Source organism: Cervus canadensis, chromosome 4, assembly GCF_019320065.1.
Source record: "Cervus canadensis isolate Bull #8, Minnesota chromosome 4, ASM1932006v1, whole genome shotgun sequence".
Classification (NCBI taxonomy): domain Eukaryota; kingdom Metazoa; phylum Chordata; class Mammalia; order Artiodactyla; family Cervidae; genus Cervus; species Cervus canadensis.
Window position 1 is genome coordinate 21,627,688 of NC_057389.1, and position 13,626 is coordinate 21,641,313.

General features: G+C 37.9%; 1 long non-coding RNA gene across 2 annotated transcripts in view; it reads right to left on the reverse strand.

Annotated features, from left to right (window-relative positions):
* Nucleotides 1-13,626, reverse strand: part of LOC122439546 — a 160,679-nt gene that overhangs the window by 130,608 nt on the left and 16,445 nt on the right. For both annotated transcript variants that reach the window (XR_006268912.1, XR_006268913.1), the window contains exon 3: nt 2,917-2,980. This is a non-coding gene — a long non-coding RNA (uncharacterized LOC122439546). The remainder of the gene's footprint in view (nt 1-2,916; nt 2,981-13,626) is intronic.

The window sequence follows — 13,626 nt, forward strand, 5'->3', positions numbered from 1 at the left end:
ATTTCCGAACACTCAAAATGTTCAGTAAAAGGAATTTCATCTTGCACACCCCAGAAAAACATAATAAAACTTTCATATAAGTATTTATAGCATGATTGATAACATTACTTTTGTCTCATGAAATTCTCAGTATCATGAGAAAGTTCAGAAGCAAATGAGAAGCAGTCACATCATCCTTCATCCACCAGTAAAATCCGGTCACCTTGCAAAGAGGAGTTTTACGGCCTTCAGGAGTATAGGGTAAGAAGTACAATTGTTTGAGATATCCACATGATATATTTCTGATATCTCACAGAAGTCCCTAAAGAACAACTTATCTTCACTTCTCTCCTGACAACAACTGTGTCAGGAGATGAACTCAAATTGTGCATTGAAGAATGTGACTTAACGTGTTTACTCAGAGAAAAGAATTTCTTTTTACACCATATACACAAGTAATGGTTTTATTTTCCTCACCCTTTGCTTTTGTCTATCTATAACATATCTACAACTGGACTGAATCAGTCTTGGGAAGATATTGGCAGTGACAAGATCTGAGTTACAGACAGATTATACACTTCTGGACTTACACACAAAATCAAAACTAAGGAAAAGGCTAAGACCAGAATGTCATAAATCTCATAAATGAAATATCATTATTCAAGTACAAAAAGTCATCATCAATAAAACGGTGATGAAATTTTACAAAATAAAAATACATGAAAATCTGTAGGAAAAAAAGCCATGTTTTTCCTGCCTGTGTGCCCTTATCTATTCATACATATCTTGCTTCTCTTTATTTACTCAACTTTTTTATAAACCACTCATGCCTTTTTGGTCAGATGGATCTAAACACTGACCAGACTTGGTCAGACTTTAATCAGAGGATCTAAACACTCTATGGGAAATTTTTCCTGTCTCACCCCTTGACTATATGAAAATAAAGATGCTAACTGTGGCAAATTTTCCACAAGAATATCTGCTTCCTAAATGTTTAATTGACAACAGAAATAAGACAGGTGTTAAAGGTTATCACAATTATATTGACTTTCATTTTATTCCATTAGCAACTTTTTGTTAACTTTTCAAATTATGCATTGTTACCTTGACCCATTTTTTAGATGCCTCATTGGATCTGAAAGGTAGTAATTTGGGACTTAAAATTTGAACTTTCGATTGTTATATTTTTAGTACAACCCAAAGGTGTTCATGGGAAAACGTGGATCTAGATTAGAAAATACAGAGGTGTTTTATGAAAGCCACTATCCTTTCTAGTTCAAGTCACTTTTCATCCTAAATTTTTCCTAAAATTAATTTTTCACTCACATCTTTAGCTAATTACTCAATTCAGTTAATTGGATTAATTTTAATAGTGGGTTTTAAAATTGTGTCCCTTTGCTAGCTGTAAGAATGAAAATATTTTAAAATGATGTATGCTAATTTAACATCACACTATAAATGTATACCTTTTAAAAATTTTAAAGCACAAAGATTTTATACACTGTAAATGGTATTGCAGTTTCTACATGAAATTGTTGAGATTCAGGAATCATGAACCGTGCCTAAGTTCTTGGAAACTATGTGTCTGCTATGGTGGCTGTTGGCTCCTGCGAATGGAAAAAAGTGCCACAGAGAATTTCAACCAACATGAAGCAACTGTTCCAAAGAATGTGGTTTAAGATTTTCAAAGACCAGTCAGACAGTTAAAGCATGCAGCTGTACTAGAAGGTGACCAAGAATAAGAATAGATGAATCAAATAGCAAATGCATTACAAGACAGGTTTGAATTGCCAGGACTAAGTTAAGTTTTGTATTTTTACCTGAAGAGCATTCACATTTTAAAAGAAGCTGAATTAAAATGGTAGCAACAGACACACAGTAAATTTCAAAATTGAGCCATGGTCAACAAAATGGTAAATAAATCATGTCCAAAGTCAAAAGTTATCTTGACAATGGGAAATACCTAAATCCTGTATGTTCTTTTGAGGACTGCACATATGACAATTTTAAGTCATGCTAAAATTCAACTACAAAATTCTCCCAGAATAAATTAGCTTCCAAAAATCAAACATTTTCAGAGAGCCTATAAAAAAAAAAAAGATAAGTGTGAAATGTAGGCCTTCTGTGGAATCACCAAAATCTCTCAGCTCTTTATTCTTCTTTCTAAAAAGTTTCCTGCTGAAATATAATTTAGAGAACACACAGAAAATAAATGTAAGATGGGCCAAGAAAGTGTGAGGGCTGAGACTACAATGACAATTTAGAGAATGTACATGTTATTAAACGTCAACCCGTCTCTTCTTGGTGAACACAACTCATTATTTCTAAAGGAAATGAGGCTTGACCCACACCATTGTGAATTACTTATATAAATTAAATATGCCACTTCTAGAGAAAACTTAGGTCAGCAGCAGATGTTGGTAAATTCCTACAGAAATGCATGCCCAGAGAACATTTTTTTTTTTTAAATGGCAGAAATCTGCTAGCTATTCCTGCCTTATCTGCAACAGCTGAGCAATCTTGCAGTGCCACGCGGAGACGGAAAACTTGGCTCAGACATAGCGTGGACAAGCTTGCCTTAATCACATTGCTCTTTTACACGTGCACAAGGACATCAACATTGACAGTACAGAGTAAAGCAGCCATTTGCTGAAAACAACTGTCAACGTTGTCAAGTTTTTGGAACCCTCTTATAATGTGATTTGTATGACAAATCTTGTGGCATTTTGTTTGTCAGCAACAGTAGTGAATTTCCATGTATCTGGGAAGGCAGGAGAAATGCTCAGAAGTGGATTCGGTTTCTTTACACAGACTGCGTTAAGGGAAAACAGTTATTAATTTTAAAATGACAGATTTCAAATAGATCGAGAAGTTTGAAAGTGGAATTTCATTTAAAATAATCACACAAGTCTCTTTCTCCCCTCCTTCTGCTCAAACCTTGAAAAACGGCAAGAGTCGTTCAATTTTTCCCTTATTGCGCTGCAGGTCTTGAAAACGGTTCCTGTAAAAATATTAATATTTTAGAGACGGGAATCTGTAGCAGTAATTACTGGGGTGTGTTCTAAGTGACAACATTGGGTTCAGTCCCTTCCTCCTGAATGAGGTGTGCACCGCCATGCAGCTCATGAAATCGGATGTAACAAGTTATAACTAACCTAGCGCACACCAGTGTTATTCAACAATGTGCCTATTAAGAGACGATTACGGAGATCTTATGGTTCATTAGTTTTTCAACATTTCCTTTATTCCTACGCTAGCTGCGTTTTTCATACACTCTTCCCTAATGTGCTTCACACGTTTGTCCCCGGGCAAGGTCCTCCCCCGTGTGGGTGGACTCCGCTTGGATAGGCCATATGACAGGCGGCGTACCCCCTCCGGCACCTGCCATCAAATGCCCTTGGGTGGGTGAGACCAATGTCCCCACCCAGCCAGGAAAATCTTGGGCTCTGCACCTCTACACTACTCCGGTTCCTTTAGAAGAGATCTGATAAAATCTAATGAGAGAATCCTTTGTATGCTTCTTTCGCTAACTGGTTAAAGAACTCCAGAAAAGATAGTCTCTCCCCCTGTTATGATTTATTTCTCCTCTCCTCAAAATGTGCTCAATATACTGCCTAGAATCACTTTTGTAAATATTAGGTACTCAGTGAGACACAGTTGGAGAATGAATGCTTCCAACTATATCCAGTTCTCTCTCCTTTTTTTCCTTCCCTTTATTTTTCTGGGAAGTCTTAGATGAGGTGCCAAGAGGAGCAAGAGGAATATAATGCAAGTCACGTAAGTGATTTAAAATTTTCCAGTAGCCATATTAAAAAATAAATAGGAACAAATGAATGAATTTCAATAATATTTTTATTGAACCCAATATATCCATTTTTTGTTGTTGTTGTTTAGTCGTGTCCCACTCTTTGCAACCCCAGAGACTGTAACCCGCCAGGCTCCTCTGTCCATGGGATTTTCCAGGCAAGAATACTGCAGTGGGTTGCCATTCCCTTCTCCAGGGGATCTTCCAGACCCAGGAATCAAACCCTCACCTCCTGCATTGGCAGGCATGTTCTTTAATGCTAAGTCACCTGAGAAGTCCAATATGTCCATAAGGTTGTATAAAATATTCCTGTTTCTTTGTAGTAGCTTCTAGAAATCTGGTGTGTATTTTATATGTGCAGCACATCTCAAATAGGACCAGGCACCTTTCAAGGGCTCAACAGCCCCAGTGGCTAGTGGCTACCATACTGCACAGCCGAGTTCTAGAAAAACTGCTTTGTTCACTTCCTTATGTGACTTCAGGTAAATCTCTTTTCTATTGAGTCTCATTTTCTCTATCTCTTAAAAGGGCTTTAATAATTTCTCTCCTATTTTTATCTGTAGGTAGCTTGTGATTAACATAGAAAAATACATTTCAAAGTATTTTGAAAGCTAGGAATTTCTCTCGAGTTTTAATTTTTCATTGTTATCTCCTCTTTCATTCCCTAGAAATCTCTCACTCTTCCCTTTTTTCTTTTCTTTTTACTGGCTGCTAGTTAAAAATCACATACGGTAAGTAAGGCTTGATGTGTTTTATGGTTTAAAAAACTATTATCTTAAAGTATTAAGTCCTTCCTCTCTCAATAGCAGCTTACCTTCATGAAATCCCAACCTTAACGATAATATCAATAGCTTGCCTTTTTTGTGGTCACTGTTTCTAAAAGACACATTCCCTGGTTCTGATTTCCTTCTTCTATCTTTCAGCTGGGCTTTGATACTTCTAGACTAGAGCTTAGCTGAGTGTCAAAGATAATGCAGAGATAAAAAGACAAGACTTCCATACCAAACTTTATTTTAAACCTCCAGCTTATTCTCTATTTTTCAAAACAGTTAAAATTGAAAATTATATATGCAGTTGAGATTTCAATCACTCCATTTTTAGTACAACCTAAAGGTGTTCACAGGAAAATGTGGATCTAGAGTAGAAAATGAGTTTTATGAAAGCAACTGCCATTTCTAGCTCAAGTCTCTTTCATCCTAAAGTTCTCCTAAATGAAATAAATAGCTAATATTTTTAGCTAATTACTTGCTCACGGGTAGTAAATGCCTGGTTAGGGAACCTCACTTCATATTCCCACTGTTCCATTTATTTAAGTTCTGAGAACATCCTTTGCCATGCCACGATCCTTACTGGCTTTTCCCATGGCCTTTCCCCTCCAGACCACCTCACATTCATTTTTGTTCTCGCCACCTCTCCCTCCCTCTGTCCCCCTCTGCTTCTTTCTCTGTCTCTCTCTTCCCCTTGCCCTCCCAACCAACTCAAGAGGTGTGTTTTCAGACTAGAGCCACACTGTAACCACACCCTTTTCCTCCTCCTACCCTCTCCCTAGAGCAGCTTGTATTTATTATCTGGCAGGCTGGAAGCTGGCTGTGGCAAAAGAACTTTGAACTTTTTGTTTGTTGGCTTACCAACAACCACTATCCTGGATACTATAAATATAACATTTAAAATACAAATTTACCATATAAAATATATTAAGTTAAAAAAACATCTTAGAAGAATCTAGGAGTACCATGAGCTGTCCACCTCAGTCTGTCCCAATAAAACAGCCATCTATCTGAACAGTGATCTAAACGTTGTGGGTTTTTCTGAATGCTTTTGAATATGATCTTAATCACCATTTCCAGTGATGTGTCTACATACCAGCTGCAGCCCTGCTGATTACAGCATCAATACCAATTGATTCTCTAACACACACTTGCACTGTCTATTGTATCTCATTGCACACTGCACACTACTGGTAGTTAGCCAAAGCTAAGAGGGAAAAAAAGATTTTGTGTACAGAACACACGGGCCCCTGAGAGTTTCATAATCCGCAGAACAGAAGAATCAGGTACTCAATGTCAGGCTAAATGGTTTCTTACAGTTAATGTGTTTGGTGGCCACAGACTCAAATAATTCTCTTGTCCAGAGCCAGGGTTACTCAGCTGTATAATAACCTCTGAAGTCTCTCCTTCGAAACGGACTCAGGATTCATGGCTTTAATTTTGCCACTGATAATGTGAAAAGTATACTCCACATAGTCCTAAGCAAGCATTCACTCTCAGCTTCCACTATAATGACATTCTAATTGTTTCCAAAGTTTAGGAAGGATAAAATGGTTAATCTCCGTGATGACAAAAGGAAGCCAGGAAAATAAAGTGACACAGTTGAATGAACTGTGAGGAAATAAAGTGCGCAACATGCGATAATGCCATGACTCCGTGTTACTGCGCATTTCTGGGCTGAAAAGATATGGCTTGATGGGTAATTTGTCATGCTGTGCAATAGAGAACAACAGTAAAGAGACTTCAGACAGAAGAAAATTACACAAATAGCAGGGTGGAAAGGTATAATTGAAGATGGCAAAAGATTGAAAGAAAGACATTTAAAATTACTGTACTGACCTACTAAATGCACTTGGGCGTGGAATCCTGGCCTCACAAGAAGAGGCATTAAATGACTGCGGGCTGTGACACTGCTGCAGAGTAATGCCAATCTCCCAAGCTCTCGGAGGAGAAAATCACAATGCAGAACTGAGTTTCAACAGCCTCAACCTGCTTTCCTTCCAAGAGGAGCCTGGGCTTCTGGTGAACTCGGGAAAAGTTTTCCTAAATAAGTTTTGCTTTGTTAAAAAATTATGAGTAGATTTCATTTAGTATTTGGGGAGCTTAACTCCTTCACTTTCTGAAGTCAGTAAAGCTCCACTCTGTGAAACTGCAAAACCACCGTAATATTTTTATTAATGAATTCATGCAAAAGGATTTTGCTTCTCATGTGTGGTTAAGTTTCTTTCACATAAGAGTCCAAGAGAGCAGCCTGATGCTGTGCAAAGCACATCCATAAGCCTGAGGGCAGGAGACACCAGGCTCCTCTGCAGGCTCATTTGTCATGCAAGGCTCTGGGCAAGGGGCTTAACTTCACTAAATCCAGTCTTCTTCTCAGTAGAAGGGGAAACGCGGACCAGATACTTTCCAAAGATTTCTACCAAAGATTTGTGTGAGTGCGTACAAAGTCATTCCAGTCGTGTCCAACTCTTTGCGACCCTATGTACTGTAGCCTGCCAGGCTCCTCTGCCCATGGAATTCTCCAGGCAAGAATACCAGAGTGGGCTGCCATGCCTTCCTCCAGGGGATCTTCCCAACCCAGGGATTGAACCTGTGGCCCCTGCTTTGCAGGATGATTCTTTACCACTGAGCCACGGGGGAAGTCCACCCGTTGTTCTACCCCAAACAGCAGAACCTCCAAAAAACTTCTCAACAAAGGTTGTTTTCTTTTCCTTCCCAGGGTCTCAAAGCAGAGAATGTCCCAACCAACCATACTTTGTGATAGACAAGGTTATTCATCTCCTTTGCTTCCTTCAATTAGAGAATATGTGTTCACCTGTCACAATTACATGGGAAACTTATAAATCATTTGCAGTGTCCATTAATTACACAGTTCTATTTCTTACATATAACTATAGAACCATAATGTACCTTAAAAAGCTAATTTTTCATAACAATGAAGAACTTATTAATATTACAGGAATGTGATATTTATATAAAGGAAAATGCTATCTTTGATGATAACACTAAATAAGGCATTAAGTGGGAGCATTTCTGCAATTCTTATTGTTATTAACTGCCCCCCAAAGTAATTCTTCCAGAAAGCAGAAATTTGGGGTTATAATTCCATGAACTGCTCAAAAATATCTTCTAATCGGAACTGTCTGAAATATATTACAGATTGTGTGAAAATGTGTAAAAATTACTTATAATTAATGGAACAGTGGTTTCCAAGTTTAAAACAGTTTTTATAACTTAGAAAAAGCTAAATAAACTTCTAAAAGAGGTCTTAATCAATAAAACGATCCTGTCTAGTTGATATCGTAAGGAATTCACTAAATTAAGAGATTTCACACTTTCAGGTACATTTAAAAGTATTTAGAAAGACTACACAAGACAGAGTTGTGACATACTCTGGGAAGACATCTAGAATTTGCCTTAGAGATCTTTAGAGACTCACTAGCCCACTGCAAAAAATCCTTAACATCACAAACAGAATCGAGGGTTAGATTCCAATATGAGATATCAATATCATTATATATTATTATTATAATATTCTTTTTCTCCAAGTTAAACATTTAAGATGTTCAATTGTTGGTGCTTTATAAATTATAATACTGATGCTAATGAGCAGCAAGTACTATATGCCATTCTAGCCAAAAGCATCTTTTCATTAATTTATTTCAATATATGAAGCTTACTTTAAAACTTCAAATGGAAAATGCAGTCTAGTAGAATCCAGCAAAATCCTTCCCCAACTCCACAGTCCACTACTAGTATACAACACATCAAAGAACAGACAGAAAGGTGATTTCTGGTTAATATCAGTAAAATCATGTATTAATCATCTAATTAGAAGCTTCTAAAATCATAAAACTAAAAGAAACATCAGAAAGTCACCTGAGCTGGAATTTTATCACATGGGTTTACCTTTTAAGAATGTGATGAGGAAAGACAGCATTCCAATAGACAAATACTCATCCAACACATGAGTCTCATTGACTTTTATGGTCTTGTCCCATTTTGGAACTGTACAGTGTATAGATATGCACAACTATGCTTGAGAAAAACCCTATCCAGACTAGTTCATCATATCAGAGTCAAAAAACTCCTCAGAAACTGCAAGACTCATGTTTCACCACCCACATTTCATGACTATTTATAAGAAGCCTAATCAGGACCATAAATGTTATAACCATTCTTATCAATGTAGAAATGAAGAGGTCCAAATGCTGTCATTTAATAAAAGAATATGTGCATGCATACTAAGTTGCTTCAGTCATATCTGATTTTTTGTGATTCTATGGACTGTAGCTTGCCAGGCTCCTCTGTCCATAGGATTCTCCAGGCAAGAATACTGGAGTGGATTACCATCCCCTCCTCCAGGGGATCTTCCCGACACAGGGATCCAACCCATGTCTCTTACCATCTCCTGCATTGGCAGGCGGGTTCTTTACCACTAGCACCACCTGGAAAGCCCTTAATAAAAGAATAGTAGATCACTGATTCATTTGTACATTTAACAAGCACTTACTAGCTCCCTACGATGCCAGGCAACATGCTAGGCACCAGGAACAGACATGCAATTAAACAGGCATGGACTCTGCCCTCACAGAGTCTAGTGGAGAAGAATAGGCAGTGAACAAATAACAGTGAAGTGTGGTGAGTGGTAAAGATGGGCTAAGTACAGGGAAGGAGGGGACCACACAAGGCTCTGTTAAACCTCTCTGGCAAGAAAAGGTGAAGCTGAGACGAGGAATGAGTAAGGGAGTTGCTTTTGTACAATGTACTCTCTCACTTCTATGTCTTTGCACCCATGTCCCTCATTTCCTGCATACCCTCTCCACCGCCTTGTTCTTTCTCATCCTCCTGGATTTAGTTCGGGCAGCATCTCTTCTAGGAATCCTTTTCTGAATCCCTCATCTCCATCAATCTAGAATGAAAATCCTCCCACACTCCCCACCCCACCAATGCTCTCACCAAACCCATATATAGCCATAACCACCAGTCCTGTAATTGCCTGCAAAGGCTTGGCCTCTTAGAGCTAATAAAATCCAAGACAAGGTTTCTTTGAAGCTCTTGGGAAAGCCTTTCTAACTCTTCAAGAAAGACTCAGAAGTAGCCCCTCTTGCTTGATAGCTGTCTTGCAACCAGCCCCTGATGACGCTGATCCACCAAGAAGGTAAGGAAAAAGGATGAAAGGAACTAAGTCAAAACTACTAGATTAGAATTTTTCTGAATTCCACCTACCTCTGGACTTTCAGTGGTGGGGCCAACAAATTTTCTTATTCCTAAAGCCATTTGAAGTTGGGTTTTCTGTTACCTATAATCTAAAGCATAGTAACTGACAGAAACATTATAGAGGAGAATCATCTTTTTTCCTTAGCATCCAACATACTACCTAGCCCATAGCAGTTGTTCAATAAATGCTTCTTAAATACCTGATGTTGAAGCTGAAACTTCAATACTTTGGCCATCTGATGTGAAGAGCTGACTCATTTGAAAAGACCCTGATGCTGGGAAAGATTCAAGGCGGGAGGCAAAGGGGATGACAGACGATGAGATGGCTGGATGGCATCACCGACTCAATGGACATGAGTTTGGGTAAACTCCGGGAGTTGGTGATGGACAGGGAGGCCTGGCGTGCTGCAGTCCATGGGGTCGCAAAGAGTCGGACACGACTGAGCAACTGAACTGAACTGAAATACCTGAACTAAGTAATTCAAAGATAGCATGTGACAGCAATGAAATCATAAATTTTATACCTAAGAAAACGGAAAACAAATCCAGTTTTAAACTAGGATTTTTAAAAGTGCTTTAAAACTGTAATTAGAAAGTATGACGTTTTCAGAGCTTTCCTATATGGTAGACAAAGCAAATCTCGTCCTCCTCTGTTTTAACCCTGCTCCCACCAAGTCTTCTATCTTGCCTCTACTATGCTCACGAGGCACTTCCTCTTACATGCTTGCCACTCAGTGTCCTCATTGTTTTTAGCCACCCCACTTTCAAAATCCTATTCTCCAGAAAGAGCTGGTAAGCTCGCTCACTCTGAGATCTATGGGTCTGGCGTTTTTAAACAAAGTGTTAACACTTCAAGGGTTATTCGTAAAACCCTCAAATTTTCATCTCTGTGCAACTTCTGGTATCAGCAAACAGGTAAAGGAGGCATTTGAGGTGTCTGATAGCCAACTTTGTGGCCATGAAACAGCAGGAAGAGATGCCTGATTTCCTGGCAGACGAGGGCAACTCCAAACATTGTCATCAATGGCCAGCCCCACAGCTCAAAAGGAGCCTACTCTTGTTCCATTTTCTTAAGAAAAAATAATCCAATAACCAGTGAACCACATCTACCAAGTGATATTCATGCCTCTAAGAAGTTCTGACTGTAGACTTTATCCCTGGGATAAGATTTAACACCACCTGGTCTGTATCCCATTAGGAACCAAATACCACCACAAGCGTAAGAAGCATCTACATGAGAAATTCCCCTACCTTCAAATCCTATGAAGTAATAATAGACAATGCTTGACTGACTCCAACACTGAGCAAACTCAGGATTCTTGTTTATAGACTCCAAACTCCAAGGAAAAGTAAACTCCTTTTAAAAAGAAGATGTCCCTAAAGTTTCAATCTAGAACAACTGCAAATTGCTTTGGCTACCTTTTATTTTGCAAATCAGATATTCCAGGGCCACCTTTATTGCCAAACATAAAAGCATCCCACTGCACACCTCAACAGAATTGCCTGTGTATCCTTAATGTCTCTCCAAGCAATTTTATGCAGTCAGCACCCTATACATTAGGAAAGGAATAGATGTGTGCTTTATGGGTTTCTTATAATAGCAACAAACCTTCATAATCAGACCCATTCCTTAATTTTGCTTACTTTTTTATGCAGCCGCATTGATACTACATTGCTAGACAAAAGACAAGAATGAACATTAAGACTTGAGTTTAAAAAAAAACAAACCCACAACAGTACAGCCATCCAAGGCACAAGTGCTGAGCTTGTGGGGGAAAAAAAAAAAACAGCCCCCATTTTATTAAATAATAGTGTTCATGCAAGAATGTCTGAAGTACTCTGCAAGGCTAATTAGGACAGATCAATGCACACTTACCTCTTCAGAAGGCTGAAAGGTGTGTAGTGACTATGTGTCATTAAAAATTTACTTGACCATGGGCATCAGATGTCCATGAGAGAATGACCCTGATGAGCACTCTAAGTTTCCATTTTGCTCATATCATCCTTAATGCATCAAAAACGCCATAGACACCATCACTATCACATGGCCTCATAGCAGCTGAGGTGCTATATATGTTTGAGAGGGTGGTATCAATTAACTATATTATCTATAAAGCCATACTTGCAATTACTACCACTTCAAAATTTATTATTAACACATTTGGCAGGGTTTTTTTTCAAAGTAACATTTATTTAAAGGTTAATCAAAATTCTTAGAACAGCATTTATTATAATGTGATTTTTGATAATTGACTAAATCAGTGGCTCTTAAGAAAAACACCCTTGTCTCAGTCCTGCTCAGTATACACCACAGTGCCTATTTGGGGAAAAGAAATACATATTAGAAATGTTCATTTCAGACCTCGTCATGGAAGATCATATATTAATGTAATCAGGTGGTACATTTACATGCTCATTAGTAATCCATCATTAGTCCAAATGCTCACTATTAGGAATAAATGTACAACGAGTTATTCAGAATACCCAGAAATAGTATTTCTTATTTAAACATTCAGAATAAGCTGACTGAAATAAGTGCACACCTTGAATTTGAACTTTCAAGGCACATCACTAAAGTCAATCAGTTATGTCAGGATACTCTTCTATAATAATCTTAATTATAAAATTCTTGCCCCTCCCTTAAGGCATGGAGCAGTGGGGGAGAGTTCCAGTATCTAAATCTTTCTAATTCACTGTAACTGCAAAAATTCCTGATGAAGTGTGTGTTTAAATTTTATGCTTTAATACATAGCATGCCACTAAAAACCACATTAGTTATGCTTTATGCTATTTAATCATATGTCAAAATCTGTAAAATCTGTTCTAGCATGCTAAGGTAATTTAACTGCAATTAATCAATCAAAGAAATAAATAAAATATAATAAATGCCAAATAATGTAACATCTTAAAAAACAAACCACTATATACACATTTATTCTAAAAATACTTATTAGCCAACACCACTGAAGGAAAAACAGAGTGAAAATTAGATTTACTGAATCTTTTTCCCATTAGTAGCTAGCTAGATCTACATTTAAAAATGGTTTAAAAAGGTCTTTGGCGTGTTCTGGTTTGCCAACTAAAATGGGAGCAACCTGAGGGTCAGAATGTTTTGGTTTTTTACCCCTGTGCCTAACACAATGTCTTAATTATAACAGGTGTTCAGTGTCTAACAGATGAAAGAATGAATGACTCAAATATGCACAGACTAGATTCTTTCAACATAATGTTTAGCACCTACAATGAGAGTTCTACTCGAATTAAAAATAAATTTTAAGAAGAGCCCTACTTTTCCTTCTGGCAAAAACTATATATTATACTTCATTGGCATTCAACTAAAGTTAGTGTCAGTTTCTCCATTAATTCTTTCCTTTTTCATAGAGTCAGTTATGAACCAGTAAGGAATGTTGGTGATGTGTGTTTGTATTTCTCCCTCCAAATGAAAACAATGATTTTCTTTTCAGGGAATGTAATTTAATAGTTTGAGGATACAGTTTTGGACCAACACCAGGAAGGCCAATGAGTCCCGGGTCCAGTCAGCAAGAATTCATCAAGCATCAAGTACATTCCCCACACTAGGCTACAAATACACCAGAGGAGTCAAAAGCATGCCCCTGCTTACCAGACCATAAGTCAGAGGAGAAGACACATGCATTCATTCAACAAGAATTACTGAGTACACTTTACTCCACGCAGCACATGGAAGGGGAGGAGGACAGTCAACAAGTCTCAGTTCTCCACCAGGGCTAACAAAGAAATTAACCAGTAACTGTATGCCAAGCAAAAAATTATGAATATCATTGAAAAAATACCAACTAATTCCTGCTGGAACCCTAGAAGAGAAAGCTCTTGAAA